At 42.7% G+C, this 21,692-nt stretch overlaps 1 protein-coding gene and 1 non-coding gene across 3 annotated transcripts in view; one reads left to right on the top strand and one right to left on the bottom strand.

The window, feature by feature from the left end:
- The window catches only part of THSD4 (thrombospondin type 1 domain containing 4), a 676,681-nt gene that overhangs the window by 498,153 nt on the left and 156,836 nt on the right, over window positions 1-21,692 (bottom strand). The window lies entirely within an intron of this gene.
- On the top strand, window positions 20,543-20,664 carry LOC129563639 (small nucleolar RNA SNORA26). The gene has a single exon (XR_008687382.1). It is a non-coding gene; the product is annotated as a small nucleolar RNA SNORA26 (small nucleolar RNA).

Genomic DNA, 21,692 nt, shown 5'->3' with positions numbered 1-21,692 from the left:
ATATGCCAGCAAATTTGGAAAACTCAGCAGTGGCCACAGGACTGGAAAAGGTCAGTCTTCATTCCAATCCCAAAGAAAGGGAATGCCAAAGAATGCTCAAACTACCGCACAATTGCACTCATCTCACACGCTAGTAAAGTCATGCTCAAAATTCTCCAAGCCAGGATTCAGCAATATGTGAACCGTGAACTTCCAGATGTTAAAGCAGGTTTTAGAAAAGGCAGAGGCACCAGAGATCAAATTGCCAACATTCGCTGGATCATGGAAAAGGCAAGAGAGTTTCAGAAAAACATCTATTTCTGCTTCATTGACTATGCCAAAGCCTTTGACTGTGTGGATCACAATAAACTGTGGAAAATTCTGAAAGAGATGTGAATCCCAGACCACCTGACCTGCCCCTTGAGAAACCTGTATGCAGGTCAGGAAGCAACAGTTAGAACTGGTCATGGAACAATAGACTGCTTCCAAATAGGAAAAGGAGTACGTCAAGGCTGTATATTGTCACCTTGCTTATTTAACTTCTATGCAGAGTACATCATGAGGAACGCCGGGCTGGAAGAAGCAAAAGATGGAATCAAGATTGCCGGGAGAAATATCAATAACCTCAGATATGCAGATGACACCACCCTTATGGCAGAAAGTGAAGAGGAACTAAAAGGCCTCTTGATGAAAGTGAAAGAGGAGAGTGAAAAGGTTGGCTTGAAGCTCAACATTCAGAAAACAAAGATCATGACATCTGGTCCCATCACTTCATAGGAAATAGATGGGGAAACAGTGGAAACAGTGTCAGACTTTATTTTTTGGGGTTCCAAAATCACTGCAGATGCTGATTGCAGCCAGGAAATTAAAAGACGCTTACTCCTTGGAAGGAAAGTTATGACCAACCTAGATAGCATATTAAAAAGCTGAGACATTACTTTGCCAACCAAGGTCCGTCTAGTCAAGGCTGTGGTTTTTCCCGTGGTCATGTATGGATGTGAGAGTTGGACTGTGAAGAAAGCTGATCGCCGAAGAACTGATGCTTTTGAACTGTGGTGCTGGAGAAGACTCTCGAGAGTCCCTTGGACTGCAAGGAGATCCAACCAGTCCATTCCAAAGGAGATCAATCCTGGGTGTTCATTGGAAGGACTGATGCTAAAGCTGAAACTCCAATACTTTGGCCACCTCATGCGACGAGCTGACTCACTGGAAAAGACTCTGATGCTAGGAAAGGTTGGGGGCGGGAGGAGAAGGGGACGACCGAGAATGAGATGGCTGGATGGCATCACCGACTCTGTGGACATGAGTTTGAGTGAACTCCAGGAGTTGGTGATGGACAGGGAGGCCTGGCGTGCTGTGATTCATGGGGTCGCAGAGAGTCGGACATGACTGAGCGACTGAACTGAACTGAAGTTTCTTATATCTTTGTTCAGCGTTAGTTTCAGAAACACCTTAGGAGTTGAAGTTCAGTTAGAACACCTGGTAGGGACTTCCCTGGACTTCGCCTTCCAATGGAGGGCGAGCTTGCATCGGCGGAGGGGGGCAGGCACGGAGGGTGGTGACCTGAAATTCCACATGACTCTTGGCCAAAAAACCAAAACATAAGACAAAAGCAATACTGTAACAAATTCAGTAAAGACTTTAAAACTGATCTACATTAAAAAAAAAGAAAATCTGGTGAAGCCCTGATGTCAATACATTTATTTTTCTGGCTTGGATCAAAAGAGAAACCTAAATTCATTTTGCTGTACACTAGAAACTAACACAACATTATAAAGCAATTATACTCCCATAAAAATTAATTTTAAAAATCAAAAATACTACCAAATAACTCATTTTAAACTATTCAACAGATACAGGTGAAGGAGCATCTAAGGGACTTTCTGGGGAGTTAACAAGTTTGGTATTAATGGTTAGTCCATTTATGGTCTTTACTTCTTATGTTTTTAATATTGTTGTGAAGGCTTGTTAATGTACAAACTGCTTAGCTGTAAAATGATGAAATCATTTTAATAAGGTATGACTATTCCATTCCATTCCACACATAATAATAATGGTGCTCACATCTCTGAAAATGTAGAGACAAGGTTAAATTTGACAATGGCAGTCTGAATGTAGGCTGATGAGTACACTTGAAACTGCTGTAGCTTCAACAGAGAACAGAACTTAAAAGGAAAGAAGGACATGTAGACAGTGGCCAACAACTAGACTTTTTAGACACAGGGTAATAAAAAGTGCCCCAAAGTTTTGCTCTATTGCCTAGGTGAATATTGGCTGTTGGTTGAGGAGAGAATAGATCACTGCTAATATTCTTAGGAGACAGGGACCAAGACCATCCCCATGGAAAAGAAATGCAAAAAAGCAAAATGGCTGTCTGAGGAGGCCTTACAAATAGCTGTGAAAAGAAGAGAAGCGAAAAGCAAAGGAGAAAAGGAAAGATATAAGCATCTGAATGCAGAGTTCCAAAGAATAGCTAGGAGAGATAAGAAAGCCTTCCTCAGCGATCAATGCAAAGAAATAGAGGAAAACAACAGAATAGGAAAAACAAGAGATCTTTTCAAGAAAATTAAAGATATCAAGGGAACATTTCATGCAAAGATGGGCTTGATAAAGGACAGAAATGGTATGGACCTAACAGAAGCAGAAGATATTAAGAAGAGGTGGCAGGAATACACAGAAGAACTGTACAAAAAAGATCTTCACAACGAAATTAATCACGATGGCGTGATCACTCACCTGGAGCCAGATGTCTTGGAATGTCAAGTCAAGTGGGCCTTAGAGAGCATCACTACGAACAAAGCTAGTGGAGGTGATGGAATTCCAATTGAGCTATTTCAAATCTTGAAAGATGATGCTGTGAAAGTGCTGCACTCAATATGCCAGCAAATTTGGAAAACTCAGCAGTGGCCACAGGACTGGAAAAGGTCAGTCTTCATTCCAATCCCAAAGTACTCTTCAACCAACCCAATTTTTAAAATAACCAAATAATAGTATCTCACATTTTCCCTCAGTGGTAAGTGGTAATAATGTATTTTTCTCCCAAGACAAATATGCTATTGTGTTCAGTGAAAAGCACTCATGAGTTTGTAAGAATGTACAGACATTTCTGAGACCTGGGTTCTACCCCTGGGTCAGGAAGATCCCCCGGAGAAGGGAATGGCTACCCACTTCAGTATTCTTGGGGCTTTTCTGGTGGCTCAGACGGTAATGAATCTGCTGCAATGTGAAAGAACCAGGTTTGATCCAGGGGTTGGCCACTCCAGTATTCCATGAATTCCAGAATTCCATGGACAGAGGAGCCTCGCAGGGCCTAGTCCATGGGGTCACAAAGAGTTAGACTTGACGGAGCAACTAACACTTTCATTTTCACTTCTTTTCACAGACATTCCTAAGCTTTCTTTGTGTTTCTTGGGGCCACATACCCAGGGTTCTCACTTATCTGCTCTGGGGTAAAACATACTTGAGAGAAAAAAAGCATCAGAAGCACTGGACCTCTGGTTTAAGTAGAATATTATGGTATGATATAATTTAATCCAAGAAAAATGTGGAATTCTGGTAAGAGACCAATGAGCTGCTCTTTGCTAAGATAAAAGCTCCAAACAGGACAGGAAGGAAAATCTTTTTCTCTTAAATTCTCCATTTACCGTTCCTGGGCACTTTCAACAGAGCAGATCCCAGACCCCACAGCGTAAGCAGTCTCGCCCATTGTGATTTCTGCCTCTGAACTGTAAGCTGTATAGAAGTCTCAGTTTAAATAGAAACAACGCAAATAACTTCCCACGGTAATAGCTATCTTTGCAATGAATTAAAGCTATTGTCACCCTGCTTATTTAACTTCTATGCAGAGTACCTCATGAGAAACACTGGGCTGGAAGCAGCACAAGGTGGAATCAAGACTGCCGGGAGAAATATCAATAACCTCAGATATGCAGATGACACCACCCTTATGGCAGAGAGTGAAGAGGAACTCAAAAGCCTCTTGATGAAAGTGAAAGAAGAGAGTGAAAAAGTTGGCTTAAACCTCAACATTCAGAAAACAAAGATCATGGCATCTGGTCCCATCACTTCATGGGAAATAGATGGGGAAACAGTGTCAGACTTTATTTTTTGGGCTCCAAAATCACTGCAGATGCTGATTGCAGCCATGAAATTAAAAGACGCCTACTCCTTGGAAGGAAAGTTATGACCGACCTAGATAGCATATTAAAAAGCAGAGACATTACTTTGTCAACAAAGGTCCGTCTAGTCAAGGCTATGGTTTTTCCCGTGGTCATGTAGGGATGTGAGAGTTGGATAGTGAAGAAAGCTGAGCACCGAAGAAATGATGCTTTTGAACTGTGGTGTTGGAGAAGACTCTTGAGAGTCCCTTGGACTGCAAGGAGATCCAACCAGTCCATTCTAAAGGAGATCAGTCCTGGGTGTCATTGGAAGGACTGATGCTAAAGCTGAAACTCCAATACTTGGGCCACCTCATGAGAAGAGTTGACTCATTGGAAAAGACTCTGACGCTGGGAGGGATTGGGGGCAGGAGGAGAAGGGGATGACAGGATGAGATTGCTAGATGGCATCGCCGACTTGATGGACATGAGTTTGAATGAACTCCGGGAGTTGGTGATGGACAGGGAGGCCTGGCGTGCTGTGATTCACGGGGTGGCAAAGAGTCAGATACGACTGAGCAACTGAACTGAACTGAACTAACTTTTTGATCTATCAGCTCTCAGCAAGTTGATAAACCTCTCTGAACCTAGACTGAAACTAAATGTAATAATGGCACTTATAGAGGTATTCTGAGGATTTATGAGACACTTCTCATAAAGAAGCTCACATAATGCCTGCAGTGGCTAACTATTACTGTTATTAGGCAACAAGTCTTAAGCAAGTGCTGGATACAGTACTAAGTGCTATTGAAAGGTTCAGGAATAAAAGACATTTACCCTTGGCATCAACACTTTACAGACTAGTTAAGGAAACGATATTAACATAAAAGAAACTGTATGTTTCTTTTCATGCCATGAAACTGTACTTGGGAAATAGGGCTTTAAGGCTGGTAGACTTGGTGAGTTCAAGTTCTTGTCTCACTGGCTATATGAGCTTGACGAAGTAACCATGTACAGTATAGGTTAAAAATATCCCACCTGCCCACCTCATAGAGTTGTTGCTGCTGCTGCTGCTAAGTCACTTCAGTCGTGTCCGACTCTGTGTGACCCCACAGACGGAAGCCCACCAGGCTCCCCCGTCCCTGTGATTCTCCAGGCAAGAACACTGGAGTGGGTTGCCATTTCCTTCTCCAATGTGTTAAAGTGAAAAGTGAAAGTGAAGTCACTTAGTCATCTCTGACCCTTAGCGACCCCACGGACTGCAGCCTACCAGGCTCCTCCATCCATGGGATTTTCTAGGCAATAGTACCGGAGTGGGGTGCCATTGCCTTCTCCGCATAGAGTTGTTAGGAAGTTAAATAAATAATAAAGTGAAAAAGTTCTGGGGATAGAAAATTTTGATTGTTGTGGTTCAGTCACTAAGTCATATCTGACACTTTGTGACTCTATGGACTACAGCATGTCAGGCTTCCCTGTTCTTCACTGTCTCCCGGAGTTTACTCAAATCCGTATCAGTTGAGTTGGTGATGCTATCTAACCATTTCATCCTCTGCTGCCCTCTTCTCCTCTTGCCTTCACTCTTTCCCAGCATCAGGGTCTTTTCCAATAAGTCAGTTCTTTGCATCAGGTAGCCAAGGCACTGGAGCTTAATTTCACGGCTACAGTCACAGTCCACAGTGATTTGGGAGCACAAGAAAATAAAATCTATCACTGCTTCTCCTTTTTCCCCTTCTATTTGCTATGAAGTGATGGAACTGGATGCCATGATCTTAGTTTTTTGAATGTTGAGTTTTAAGCCAACTTTTTCACTCCCCTCTTTCACTTTCATCAAGAGGCTCTTTAGTTCCTCTTCACTTTCTGCCATTAGAATGGTATCATCTGCATATCTGAGGTTGTCGATATTTTTTCCAGCAATCCTGATTCCAAGTTGTGATCCAGTCCAGCATTTCACATGATGTATTCTTCATATAAGTTAAATAAACAGGGTGACAATATACAGCCTTATCCTACTCCTTTCCCAATTTTGAACCAGTCAGTTGTTCCATATAAGGTTCCAACTGTTGCTTCTTGACCTGCATACAGGTTTCTCAGGAGATAGGAAAGGTCACCTGGTATTCCCATCTCTTTAAGAATTTTCTACAGTTTGTTGTGATCCACACAGTCAAAGGCTTTTGCATAGTCAATGAGGCAAAAGTAGATATTTTTCTGGAATTCTTTTGCTTTCTCTATGATCCAGCGGATGTTGACAATTTGATATCTGGTTCCTCTGCCTTTTCTAAACCCAGCTTGTACATCTGGAAGTTTTTGGTTCACATACTGCTGAAGCCTAGCTTGATGGATTTTGAGCATAACCTTACTAGCATGTGAAATGAGTATAACTGTCTGTTAGTTTGAACATTCCTTGTCACTGCCCTTCTATGGGATTGGAATAAAAACTGATCTTTTCCTGTCCTGTGGCCACTATTGAGTTTTCCAAATTTGCTGACATATTGAGTGCAACATTTTAATATCATCATCTTTTAGCGTTTTAAACAACTCAGCTGGAATTCCATCACTTCCGCTAGCTTTGCCTGTAGCAATGTAGCTTTGTTTGTAACTAAGGCCCACTTGACTTCACACTCCAGGATGTCTGGTTCTAGCTGTGATCACACCATCATGGCTATCCAGGTCATTAAGAACTTTTTTGTATAGTTCTTCCACATATTCTTGCCAACTTTTCTTAATGTCTTCTGCCTCTGTTAGGTCCTTTCCACTTCTGTCCTTTATTGTGCCCATCCTTGCATAAAATAGTCCCTTGATCTCTCCATGCCTGGAGAATCCAGTGGACAGAGGGGCCTGGGGGACTAAGTCCCTGGGGTCACAAAAAGTTAGACATGATGAAGCGACTAACACTTTATAAGACTGTTTGTAATTATTACTGTGATTTCCATTACAGTTGACCCGTGAACAATACAGGTTTAAACTGGGAAGGTCCACTTATACACATGGTATTTTTTTGAGAGTAAATACTACAGGGCCACAGGATCTGTGGATGTGGAACCACTGATACAGCTGGGGTTCAAGGCTGAAAAGTACATAAAAGTTGAATGAGGAAGAAATCAGGGAGGAGTAGGGCAGTCAGGGAAGGCTTCATGGACCTAATGAACGTTGAGTGTGTCCCAGAGACCAGCTGGGATTTGGATAAATGAAAGGGAACTGGAGGAGATCCTTGGCAGAGTTAATAAACGAGCAAGTTCATGGGGATGGGCCTGCTTAGAGTGGAAACTGTGTGAAGTGGAATGGTGGGGACGCAAATGTGGGTGAGTGTGGGTATACAACTACATGGACGCCCCAGGCCAAGAGAAGAGAGAGATTAGATTGGCTATGTTGGAAGCAAGGCACCAATGCACAAGCAAGGAGCTAGTGCTAGAAATTATACCATGATAATAACCAGGGTAAATAACCAGGAAAAGCTGTGACCAACCTAGACAGCATATTCAAAAGCAGAGAGATTACTTTGCCAATAAAGGTTCATCCAGTCAAAACTATGGTTTTTCCAGTAGTCATGTATGGATGGGAGAGTTAGACTATAAAGAAAGCTAAGTGCCAAAGAATTGATGCTTTTGAACTGTGGTGTTGGAGAAGACTCTTGAGAGTCCTCGGGACTACAAGGAGATTAAATCAGTCAATCCTAAAAGAAATCAGTCCTGAATATTCATCGGAAGGACTGATGCTGAAGCTGAAACTCCAATAATTTGGCCACCTGGTGTGAAGAGCTGACTCATTAGAAAAGACCTTGAAGCTGGGAAAGAGTGCAGGCAGGAAGAGAAGGGGATGACAGAGGATGAGATGGTTGGATGACATCACCAACTCAATGGATGTGAGTTTGAGCAAGCTCCGGGAGTTGGTGATGGACAGGGAAGCCTGGTGTGCTGCAGTCCTTGGGGTCACAAAGAGTAGGACATGACTAAGTCACTGAACTGAAGCCTGGTGTGCTGCAGTCCTTGGGGTCACAAAGAGTAGGACATGACTAAGTCACTGAACTGAACTGAATAACCAGGATCAACATGACACGCGCATAAAGGTGACCCCCCTACCCCGGCCCAATACCCTCCCTCTTCTTCGTTTTTCCCCTTTCACTTCTTTCTTAGGCTACGGTACAGTTGGGTAGGGTTATCATACATTGGTGAACCATAAGAAACTTTAATCCAGCACCAGATAAGGCAGGGTCTCCTGATACTGCTAAACACAGATGTCAAACAGTTTCTCATTTTGAATAATGGATAGCAATCTAAACTGCTATACTGAACAAATGTTGAATAAAAAACATTCATTTCAAAATAAAATCCTGCTTAGCTTGAGTTAACTGATCTCGTCTTGGGGACTAGAAAAATAAGAATAATAGTAATAATATAATAGCTGCACTTCAGTTCAGTTCAGTTCAGTCACTCAGTCATGTCCGACTCTTTGCGACCCCATGAATCACAGCACGCCAGGCCTCCCTGTCCATCACCAACTCCCGGAGTTCACTCAAACTCATGTCCATTGAGTCGGTGATGCCATCCAGCCATCTCGTTCTTTGTTGTTCCCGTCTCCTCCCACCCTCAATCCCTCCCAGCATCAGAGTCTTTTCCAGTGAGTCAACTCATCGCATGAGGTGGCCAAAGTATTGCAGTTTCAGCTTTAGCATCAGTCCTTCCAATGAACACCCAGGATTGATCTCCTCTAGAATGGACTGGTTGGATCTCCTTGCAGTTCAAGGGACTCTCAAGAGTCTTCTCCAGCACCACAGTTCAAAAGCATCAATTCTTCGGCGATCAGCTTTCTTCACAGTCCAACTCTCACATCCATACATGACCACTGGAAAAACCATAGCCTTGACTAGATGGACCTTTGTTGGCAAAGTAATGTCTCTGCTTTTTAATATGCTATCTAGGTTGGTCATAACTTTCCTTCCAAGGAGTAAGCGTCTTTTAATTTCCTGGCTGCAGTCAGCATCTGCAGTGATTTTGGAGCCCCAAAAAATAAAGTCTGACACTGCTTCCACTGTTTCCCCATCTATTTCCCATGAAGTGATGGGACCAGATAATACCTAATAGGCACACGGTGCATGAATTATTTCCTTTAACCTTCCTCAAAGACCTTTAAGGGGACATTACTATGATCCCTATTTTATTGCTGGAGAATCTGAGGCCTGTGGTCATTAGTCAAGTAAACGTCAGAGTTTTAAAGGCTATTTTATGTGGGCCTAAACGAAGGAATATTGATTGAGCATAACAGATAAGAATCTTAGTTATTAAGCAGCTTTGGAAATTAGAATCACTGGACTTCCCTGCTGGTCAATTGGTAGGAGGACACAGGTTTGATCCCTGATCTAAGAAGATTCCACATACTACAGTGCAACTAAGCCCGTGGGCCACAACTACTAAGCCCTGCTCCAGAGCCCACTTGCCACAACTACTGAAGCCTGAACACCCTTGAGCCCATGCTCTGCAAAAAGAGAAGCCACTGCAATGAGAAGCCTGAGGACCACAACTAGAGAGCAGCCCTTGCTTGCTGGAATTAGAAAAAGCCTGCTTGCAGCAATGAAGACCCAGTGCAGCCATAATTTAAAATAATCTATTATTTATTAAAAAAATAAATATTTTTTAAAATTGTTATAATCTATAATGCAAATTCTTTGGGGTAAAAAAACAAACAAACTGATAATTATTGAATGAGCAAATTAATTTTTCAAGTGGAGAAGTGATTATCGTAAAATTTCCTAGTGCCATGAAAAAGACATTCTACTTAACATAGTATGTGTATTCAGAAACAGTTGTATACATTGAATGTCTGTAAATCAAATGCTAACTATATTTACTTAAAGGACTTCTCTAGGGTAAACACACAGTAAATATTTAATAAAATGAAAAATTGTTTTGCAATCTGAATAGTCATCCAATAATTTATCTGTGTTGTGAATTTAGATTTACAGCAGACTCTTGACATTCCTGAGGCATACATCTGGAACCTTCTTGAATTCCCAGATTCACAAATACAAAAATGTTTATAGAGGCTCCCAGCTTTTTCGGGAATCACATTTCCATGGAGAGTTTCTGTTAATAGCCTTATGCTACATACTAGAAGTTAACCACGCTTCCACATCTCATAATAGGTTTATCTCTCACTTGATCGCCATTTTTCACAGAAACAAACTTTTTCTAACTCATTAATAAATGTTGTTGCAAATGCACAAATCCATGAAGGAAGATAAAGCTAAACGACCCTTTCCTATACAGATATCTTGTAAAGCAGAATTTTCAGATTCATATCTCAGTCAGGGGAGGTCACACAGGGTCACAAACCTGCAAGTGAAATCCACAAACACCTAGGGCTTAAAGACATTGATTTAAGTTTGCTTGAGCAAGGGACACAGGCTGTATCAATAAAATCCATAGAAATGCTATTATTCTTGCTAACCCAAGAGTTGCAGACGTTGACTGAATCTTTTAGTGATGAGTCCAGAAAATTGGATTATAGAAACACTGTCCACATGAATTACAGCAGCAGTTCTCAACCTTTTTCGTGGAAGATGATTTTTCCATGGACCAAGGGGAGGGGGGATGGTTTTCGGGATGATTGAAGTGCTTTGCATTTATTGTGTACTTTCTTTCTGTTATTGGATCAGCTCCACCTCAGAATATCAGGCATTAGAATTTGGGGACACTGAATCACAGGAATTTGCCTATTCATTCAAAATACCTATATCTTGTATGGTTGGGACTGGTGACCATCAAAGTTGGATGACTGCCCTGCCTTCAGTACTGGAGCTCCATCACAGTGGACACAGAGTCCCCACAATTAGACCTTTGGGAAGCACTGTGCTGGAACCCTCAACCTCTGGCTGGGTTGCACTCCCCCCACCACCGCCCCAAAGAACACTCACCGTCAAAGGCAGACAGAGAAGGAGCAGCAGAGTAAACGAGCCTGAGCAAGTAAGGGAGAGAATCAGAGAAAGAGGGAGAGGGAGGGAGGGAACATAGAAAAGAAAGAAAAGAGGGAACAAAAAGGGAATTTGGCTGCTATGAGGGGAAAACAAAGAACAAGAAAGACATTATCATTTCAAAATATATAGCATATACATTTCAGAACGTATTTGAAAACACTCCTGCCAAATTTTCAAATTATTTATTTATTTATACCCCCTTCTTGTTCCAAAGAGGTTTTGCAGCACTTTGCTGCCAGATTAATTTTCCTGAAGCTCAGCTATGATCATGTTACTCCCCTGCTTAAGAAACCCCAATAGCTCCTCACTGGCTATAAAACGAAGTCCAATTTGCTCAGCCTCCTATTTGAGGCCCTTCGTAATCTGGCCCCAGACTTCCAGCCCAACCTTATCCTGCTTTTCTTCCCTTTATACACTCTTTGTTCCAGCCAAAGGACACTCCCTGGCGTTCCCCTGAGACATTCTATATTTTCCACCTTTGCACTGTCACTTGGGCTGTTCCCTCTGCCTGGAATGCCTTTCCCAACATCTGCGTATGCCTCATACATACTATTTTTTAAATTTTTGTCCTTTTTTTGGCTGCACTGGGTCTTTGTTGCTATACATGGGTTTTCTCTAGTTGCAGTGAGTGGGGATCACTGTCTAGTTGTGGTACATGGGCTTCTTATTGCAGTGGCTTCTCTTGTTTTGAAGCATGGGATCTAGAAGCATGGGCTTCAGGAGCTGAGGTACATGGGTTTGGTTGCCCCTCAGCACATGGAATCTTCCCAGACTGGGGATCAAACCTGTGTCTCCTGCAGGTAGATTCTTAATCACTGGACCACCAGGGAAGACCTGTCCCATACCATTTACCCTTCTGAAGATGCAGGCACCTGGTCATCAATGGTGGAACTTACAACCTTTATACACATGCTTTATACACATCATCTCACTGAATCCTCACAGTGGGAGGAGGTCATTTCTTACTGTGGTCCAAGGAGGCTGGGGTTTGTGCTCCTGAGGTTGTGTCCTCTGTTCACTGTCCCTCTTGCTGGCCCAAGGCTATCTCTCACATAGAACAAAAGGTGGCTGCCTGAATCAATGCTGACGTGTTGTAGTAATCTTTTTTTAATTTGTATTTTTTAAGAGGAAAAGTGTGGGCTTCCCTGGTGGCTCAGAGGCTAAAGCATCTGCCTCCAGTGCGGGAGACCCGGGTTCGATCCCTGGGTCGGGAAGATCCCCTGGAGAAGGAAACGGTAACCTATTCCAGCATTCTTGCCTGGAGAATCCCATGGATGGAGAAGCCTGGTAGGCTACAGTCCACGGGGTCGCATAGAGTCGGACACGACTGAATGACAGAACGGAACAGAAGAGGAAAAGTGTACATTTCCATTCTGTGTGAACTTGAATTCACCTGTCCAGTCCTGCGGCACAGTTTCATTTGGCAGCCTCTTGGCAGGTTCCATGAGGCAGGACTATACACTTGCTGATTCTAAAGAGCAGAGGCCTGGGAGGTCCAGGGAGCAGGGTGGGAGCAGTTAACCCAGGGGCCCCTCCATGCTCCCTGCCTGGAACACATAAGAACATACAGGGAATAAGACTGATAATCATCATAAGCATGAGTGGATCAAATTCTACTCCTCTGAATCCAAAGAACATGCCAAGGGATTTTTTGAAGGTGCCATTTATCACCAGGGGTGGGAGAGTAGGTTGCTAAAGCTATTTATACAACCTCCAAAGCCGGCTTAAACAAACAAGGCAACTGGGTGTGGGACAAGGCATCGTGACTGATTGATGGGGGTCTATTAAAACACGTAAAGCTGCCAATATCTACATGCTCCTTGGACAAGGGCCCAAGGTATTACATGATGAGCAGTTACGTAACCTTAAGAGCAAATGGAATTTGGGCTGATATGCTTATGAATCTGATATGCTTCTCCTTTCTAATTTTTGGCATCAAGAAGTTACATGAATTGACTGGAAGGTCAAAGCCCATCCCTCTACTTTCTCCCTTTCCTAAAGACAGGCAAGGCCTAAATGATAAAAGCAGACACATCTCTGAACAGAAACTGCAAAATTTCCCCCAAACCAAAAGCTCCACTGTCCTGTTTAAATGTGACCTATTTTGAATGTGCTGCTCAATTAAAAAAAAAAAATCATTTGCTAGAACATGACTTTAGATGAAAGCTGCTTCCAGGGATTAACCCAAACTTCAAATCACTCCCCTGACCAAAACTTGACTCAGCCCAATAAATTATGGCTAACTTGATAAAATCTAAAAATAAAAATTAATTTGGTGAACATGAAATCTATGGTTGCCCTGCCAGTCTCTTGCCTTATTCTGCTGGTGACTCTTTGCTCACTAAACTCATGACAAGGCTCAGCTACTTAGAGGCTCTGACCCCTGAAATATCTGGCTCTCTTCACCCATAACCTGCTCCACTTCAGATTTTCCCAACTGCAAACCTTCCCTGTTAGTATCTACTCCCCATTCTCCTCCGTGCCTCCACGATGAAAAGCATTTGCAACAAAGGTTAGAAGAACAAGATTAACTGAGTACAATGGAGAGTTTTGTCCTCCTAAGCTTTATTTTTTCATTAATTACTAAATAGCAATCTTGTAAAGTCTGTTGATTAGCCCAAAGTTGGTAATCAGTTATCAATCACCTGCATTTACAAAACTGTTACCTAGCAGTCTAACGTAGTTATCTACAGTTCCAGACTATAATTTATATGGGGTCTTTCCTTGTTTTCACTCTCCTCTTTCACTTTCATCAAGAAGCTCTTTAGTTCCTCTTTACTTTCTGCCATAATGGTGGTGCCATCTGCATATCTCAGGTTATTGATATTTCTCCCGGCATCTTGATTCCGGATTGTGCTTCTTCCAGCCTGGCATTTCTCATGATGTACTCTGCATCTAAGTTAAATAAGCAGGGTGACAATATACAGCCTTGAGGTACACCTTTCTTGATTTGGAACCAGTCTGTTGTTTCATGTCTGGTTCTAACTGTTGCTTCTTAACCTGCATACAGATTTCTCAGGAGGCAGGTCAGGTGGTCTGGTACTCCCATCTCTTTAAGAATTTTCCACAGTTTCTGTGAGCCACACGGTCAAAGGCTTTGGCATAATCAATAAAGAAGTAGATGTTTTTCTGGAATTCTCTTGCTTTTTCTATGATCCAACAGATGTTGGCAATTTGATCTCTGGTTCCTCTGCCTTTTCTAAATCTAGCTTGAACATCTGGAATTTCACAGTTCATGTACTGTTGAAGCCTGGCTTGGAGAATTTTGTGCATTACTTTGCTAGGGTAGGATTCCCTGGTGGCTCAGACAGTAAAGCCTTTGCCTGCAATGAGGGAGACCTGGGTTGGATCCCTGTGTCAGGAAGATACCCTGGAGAAGGAAATGGCAACCCACTCCAGTACTCTTGCCTAGAAAATTCCATGGATGGAGGAGCCTGGTGGGCTGCAGTCTATGGAGTCGCAAGGAGTTGGACACGACTGAGTGACTTCATTTTCTTTCTGCTTTCTTTGCTAGGGTGTAAGATGAGTGCAATTGTGGGGCAGTTTGAACATTCTTTGGCATTGCCCTTCTTTGGGATTGGAACGAAAACTGACCTTTTTCAATCTTGTTGCCACTGCTGAGTTTTCCAAATCTGCTGGCATATTGAGTGCAGCACTTTCACAGCATCAATTTTTAGGCTTTGAAATAGCTTAACTGGCATTCCATCACCTTCACTAGCTTCCATCATCTTCTGTGGCAAATCGAAGGAGAAACAATGGAAACAGTGACAGATTTTATTTTCTTAGGCTCCGAAATCACTGTGGATGGTGACTGCAGTCATGAAATTAAAAGATGTTTACTCCTTGGAAGAAAAGCTATGACCAACCTAGATAGCATATTAATAAGCAGAGATATTACTTTGCCAACAAAGGTCCATCTAGTCAAAGCTATGGTTTTTCCAGTGGTCATGTATGGATGTGAGTTGGACTATAAAGAAAGCTGAGTGCCGAAGAATTGACGCTTTTAAATTGTGGTGTTGGAGAAGACTCTTGAGAGTCCCTTGGACTGCAAGGAGATCCAACCAGTCCATCCTAAAGGAGACCAATCCTGGGTGTTCATTGGAAGGACTGATGCTAAAGCTGAAATTCCAATACTTTGGCCACCTCATGTGACGAGTTGACTCACTGGAAAAGACCCTGATGCTGGGAGGGATTGAGGGCGGGAGGAGAAGGGGACGACAGAGAATGCGATGGCTGGATGGCATCACTGACTCAATGGACATGAGTAGAGTAAGCTCTGGGAGTTGGTGATGGACAGGGAAGCCTGGTGTGCTGCAGTCTATGGGGTTGCAAAGAGTTGGACACGACTGAGCAACTGAACTGAACTTGAACTTTCCTTGATTTACTTCTAAAGTATTTAAACATATCCACACATGTTTGTCAACAAATTAAACAGTGGTTTCCTCCCGGGGGGGGGGGTGGTGGTGGTGGTGGTGGAAGCAGTGTGGCAGTGGTGGTATGTGTATGTGCATATCTTGCAACCCCAAAAGAATGAAAAAATCCAGATTAAAAACTAAGCACTAACCATGAAAGCGTGAGCTTAACAGAAGGACTTGTATAGTACAGTGATAGTACTTCTGCTTAGCTCCAGGCGCAGCTCGAGCTGCACCATGTTAGCCCCAGCACAGAAAGAGCAATAAAGGTACGTCTCCTTCAGTGGGCCATTCAGTGATCACTGGTTTCCATCAAGGGTGAGAGTGGAGCAGTGAGAGTTGCAGAACAGGAAAGAGATGAGAAAAGCAACAATCCAGAAATGTCTCCCATTTGAACAGAAATGGTTGTGAACCACAGCCTTCTATTTCAGGATTGTATATCACAATTAGTAATCTTAAGGAAAAATATATATCCCAATAAACACTAGGTTCCTAAGTATTTGGGTTCAAAGGACCTCAAATAGCTGTTCGTGTCTCCTAGGTTTTGCAGGAAAGAGGTGTGATAATGACACATGTGTGCTCAGGACACAATGACAAATTATCTGCATAGTTCAGGCTGGAAATAACTGGGTCTGGAACCAGGATAATTCAGATATAAATCACTGCCACTACTTCATTTGATTTTGCTTCAGTCAACCCAGCCTCAGATGCAGACAGGAAACACAACTCCAAATGCAGAATGAAACCTATTTAATACATCGATAGCAGACAATCCAGTTTTTAGAAACTATCCTTGATTTAGTTTCTCTACCTCTAGATACACTGGCCCCTGAAAGAAGCCTTGATTTGAAGGATTACTCTGGGAAACCCAGGCCTGTCCCTGACTAATTCAGCCATCCTAAATGTCTTCTCTTGGAAAATTACAATCAGTTACATATTATTTGGTGTTTTATTTACATTTTAAATGTGAACATGTTTTAGACATAACTAGTACACTGAGGCATTCATTACATCTGTTCACATCATTTCCTTCATTACTGGGTTAACTGGCACGTATGTCATCACGGTGTGAATGACAGAAACAAACTTACAGATGTTGAGGTTAGCAAACTTCCGGTTACCAAGTGAGAAACGTGGGAGGGGAGGGACAAGTCAGGAGCCTGGGATGAACATACATACATAAGACGGATAACCAACAAGACCCTACTTACAGCACAGGGAACTCTACTCACTATTCTGTGATAACCTAGGAGAGAAAAGAATCTAAAGGAGAATGAATGAATGTATGTATATGTACAACTGAATCACTCTGCTGTACACAGGAAACTGGAGAAGGCGATGGCACCCCACTCCAGTACTCTCGCCTGGGAAATCCCATGGACAGAGGAGCCTGGTAGGCTACAGTCCACGGGGTCGCGAAGAGTCGGACACGACTTCACTTTCACCTTTCACTTTCATGCACTGGAGAAGGAAATGGCAACCCACTCTAGTGTTCTTGCCTGGAGAATTCCAGGGATGGGGGAGCCTGGTGGGCTGCCATCTGTGGGGTCACACAGAGTCAGACACGACTGATGTGACTTAGCAGCAGCAGCAGCACAGGAAACTAACCCAATACAGTTTTCCCTTCCCATATATGTAAGACATCACTAATCCACACCAGTGACACTCTGTGCTTCTGAGCCTTGCACACCAGAGACACACTCAACCAGAGCTGCTTGTTATGACTCACATATTGATTCTAAAGGGAGTAGATAGGATGATAAACAAGTGGCGTACTCCAGTACATATGGAGTCAATTGAAGGAAATAAATATTTAGCAGATTGGTGAAAGAAGATGTAGAATGACAAGATGGCTGCTTTCAAACATCTGAAGGGGGAACCTGGAGGTTTCATTCAATGTGGTTCCAAAGGGTAGCCAGGCAACAATCATCCCAGGATGAATTATAGTGGCATTATAAGAATGGCCTTATTACAAAGTATAGGCATTGTGAAGAGGAAGGTGAAGCCAACCGCCTGGTAAACACAGGAATGCTGGAGCTTGCTCTCTCCCTTCCTCCTACCCAACCCCACATATACAACAGATTTTTCCTCTAATCCTTTGTTAACAAGTTCCATTGACTCATGGAATGTTCTCACTGCAATTTCTAAGGAACAGATACCGACAGGTATGGTTGCTGTCTAACAGCTTTTGAGGAGGGACTATGCAGATGAAGGAGAATTTCTTTCATCAATATGCACAAGGATGGGCTGGATTTATAATTTAAACAGAATTTGCATTTTCATGGGTTATTTTCCAGCTCTAAGACCTCTAATTCTGAAAACCTCTTGATGTTGGCCCCATACTAATGTCTCAAACATCCGTGCAAGGTGCAACCAAAGGTCCTGACCACTCCTTTGGGACCCAGCTCTACCAATTTATGATCAGAGGCATCTGCTCAAAGGGTAAGAGAACTGTGCTACAAGGATTAAGACAGAGTCCCAGGATTTCCTGGAAAAGTCTCAGTTGATGTAAAAACACATTTGTTTGTTTTCAAAGGTACCAAATCGGTCACGGCTTGGTTACATGAAGGGAAAAATTCTTTCACAGCCCCTGAGGCAAATGGCTGCTCTGAAATCAGCAGGCTGTGGTTATGTAACATCTCTTTTAATCTGATCCTTCTATTTTATTCTGCGACCCGGGACAGATCATCCAACCTGGAGGCTCAGTTCTTGAGTCTGTAAAATAATGACATCTGACCTTTCTCATCCTGACCAGACACACCACGAGGACGGAGGCAGTCTTTGAAGAAAGCTGAGCTTCTCAGGAGAGAAATGACAGGACTGGGTCTCATTATTGAATATTTTGCAATGGGTTTAAGCTTTACCCTTGCCTTTAAATCCTCAAAATTATTTACATTTAGACTAATCTGCTTTTTAGATGTTGAAATATATCCTGAGGCTTTTCTTTACTAATTGCCTAGAATGACACTGGTGCAAGTGCCAGGAAAGAAACTGCTTTTACATGAATCCTTTACACCTTCCAGAATACTTAAGAGCAGGGGCAAGGTTCTCCCTCAAATAATCTTTTCTTTTCCAAATCCTCAGTTTCCCAGAAAAACACTCACAGAGACATGATACCATGTGCCCCACCCTACATCCTTCTTTCTCTTTATATACGGAGGGGAACACATGATCTAGGTGTCAGTCAGTCGGTTCAGTCATGTCTGACTCTTTACGACTCCACGGACTGCAGCACACCAGGTTTCCCTGTCCATCATCAACTCCCAGAGCTTACTCAAACTCATGTCCATCGAGTTAGTGATGCCATCCAACCATCTCAACTTCTGTCGTCCCCTTCTCCTCCCGCCTTCAATCTTTTCTAGCATCAGGGTCTTTTCCACTGAGTCAGTTCTTAGCATCAGTGGCCCAAGTATTAGAGCTTCAGCTTCAGCATCAGTCCTCCCAATGAATATTCAGGACTGATTTCCTTTAGGATTGACTGGTTGGACATCTTTGCGGTCCAAGGGACTCTCAAGAGTCTTTTCCAACACCTCAGTTCAAAACCATCAATTCTTCTGCACTCAGCTTTCTTTATAGTCCAGCTCTCACATCCATACATGACTACTGGAGAAACCATAGCTTTGACTACGGGGACGTTTTTTTGCAAGGTGATATCTCTGCCTTTTTAATACACTGTCTAGGCTTGTCATAGCTTTTCTTCCAAGGAGCAAGCATCTTTTAATTTCATGGCTGCAGTTACCATCTGCAGTGATTTTGGAGCCTAAGAAAATAAAGTCTGTCACTGTTTCCATTATTTCCCCATCTATTTGCCATGATGTAGCATGGGACTGGATGTCATTATCTTTGTTTTCTGAATGTTGACTTTCAAGGCAACTTTTTCACTCTCCTCTTTCACTTTCATCAAGAAGCTCTTTAGTTCTTTGCTTTCTGCCCTAAGGGTGGTGTCATCTGCTTATCTGAGGTTACTGATATTTCTCCTGGCAATCTTGATTCAAGTTTGTGCTTCTTCCAGCCTGGCATTTCGCATGATGTATTCTGCATATAAGTTAAATAAGTAGGGTGACAATATACAGCCTTGACATACTCCTTTCTTGATTTGGAACCAGTCTGTTGTTCCATGTCCAGTTCTAACTGTTGCTTATTGACCTGCATATAGATTTCTCAGGAAGCAGAAAAGGTGGTCTGGTATTCCCATCTCTAAGAATTTTCCACAGTTTGTTGTGATCCACACAGTCAAAGGCTTTGGCATAGTCAATGAAGCAGAAATAGATGTTTTTCTGGAACTCTCTTGCTTTTTCAATGATCCAGTGGATGTTGGCAATTAGATCTCTGGTTCCTCTGCCTTTTCTAAATCCAGCTTGACCATTTGGAATTTCAGGGTTCACATACTGCTGAAGCCTGGCATGGAGAATTTTGAGCGTTCCTTTGCTAGCGTGTAAGGTGAGTGCAATTGTGCGGTAGTTTGAGCATTCTTTGGCATTCCCTTTCTCTGGGATTGGAATGAAAACTGACCTTTTCTGGTCCTGGGGCCACTGCTGAGTTTTGCAAATTTTCTAGTATATTGAGTGCAGCACTTTCACAGAATAGTCTTTTCGATTTGAAATAGCTCAACTGGAATTCTACCACCTCCACTAGCTTTGTTCGTAGTGACGCTTCCTAAGGCCCCCTTGATCTAAGGTACACAGATCTAGGTGTACTTTACACATATAATCCCACCAAAGAGTCTGTCCAGGATTACAGAAATCAGCAGGAAAAGAACAACCATTACTAGCCCCCTTCACTTCCTCCTGAGGTCATCCTCAACACAGCATGCCACAGGATAAAGGTACCACAGAACCCCAGCCTCTCTCCCATGTCCCTGTGCAAATGCACACTGGTCAGTCCAAATTACATCTGACAATGTGTGGAAGCAGAAGGAACCCACACAGTCACGTGCCATACCTATATAAGGAGGCCTATCTGAAGAAGTCTTCAGAAATGTAAACACGAGAAGGAAAGAATGACAATCACACGTTATAGTCTAAATCCAATAGCCCCTCAAAGGTGTCAAAAAGTCTCATGAAATACAGTTGACATCGCCCTTTCCAGTGCCCTTTTAAGGCTGACACAGTGCCTTAAGAGGCTAACACAGGAGGGTAAAGAAAGTCTCCATAAAACCCAGAGAAGAGATTTTAGAACTCTTCTCTGGATCCTATCTGGAGTCACAACTGACCCAGAAGATTTTAAGTCTTAGCACTTACTAGTATGTGTATAGTTAATACCAAAGTCATTAAATTTAAACTTGACCTTCAGTTTGACAAAAAAAAAAAAAAGAAAGAAATACAGTTGACAAACCAGGTGGGGATCCTGACTTGTCATGAGTTCCCATCATGGGTATCAGTTGTTTTGGGCCATCCCAGACCCATTCTTCCTTCTTTTGGTTCAGCACCTGGATTTCTTTTCTGGGAATCTATTCTCCTCCTCTGCACGTAGTATTGGTAGGACTGTCAATCAGGACTCCCCCGACCCTTCTATTCCCAGCCAAGCAGTGGGCATGTGGCCTGTGCCAAGCCATAGGGCTCTTATTTCCAGGGCTCTGAGTCTTGGATGAAGAAACCTGTTAAAATGTACCCACGGCAGCAACACCAGCAGCAGGCAAGTAAGACCATCAGTTCTGTCCACCCGGATCCCCAGTGCCCTCTTTGTATCTGTCCTTCACCCAGCCTGCTCCCACACACTTCCTACTGATTCTTAGAGCTTCTGGATAGCCTTCCAACAAAATCCTTTTGTGTTTGACCTAGCCAAAATTGGTGTCTGCTGCTTGTGAAAAAAAGAAGAATGCTAACTTACACAGATAGGCAGCTTGCTTCTTCAGATTCTGGACCTAGTTGAGGATTTCTAGGCTCAACTAAACCCTATGATCCTAAATGATTCCAAAAATGATACTCTGAATATAAGTACATTCTCCCTAAAATCCTCTTGTGCCTCTATGCTCAATAATAAAGAGTATTTAAAATAAAATAGAGTAAGAGAGAGAGAGGCAAACTAGCAAGGCTTAGAATAGTTCTATAATGGTGAAATTTATATTAGCTCTAAATTTTACTTTTAGGAATGGAGACAGAATGGGAAAGAGAATCTAATGGCTTTTTAAAGTATCGTTTACATACAGTAGAATGCATGGATCACAAATGTAAAGTCGATGGGTTTCGACAACTACACAAACCTGTGTCACAGCCATGCCAATTACGATCTGGAACA

Source organism: Moschus berezovskii, chromosome 9 (genome assembly GCF_049115385.1).
Source record: "Moschus berezovskii isolate FMDL1 chromosome 9, NW_MosBer_1.0, whole genome shotgun sequence".
NCBI lineage: Eukaryota > Metazoa > Chordata > Mammalia > Artiodactyla > Moschidae > Moschus > Moschus berezovskii.
Note: the sequence above shows the minus strand (reverse complement) of the source record. Positions and strands in the feature narration are given on the sequence as shown.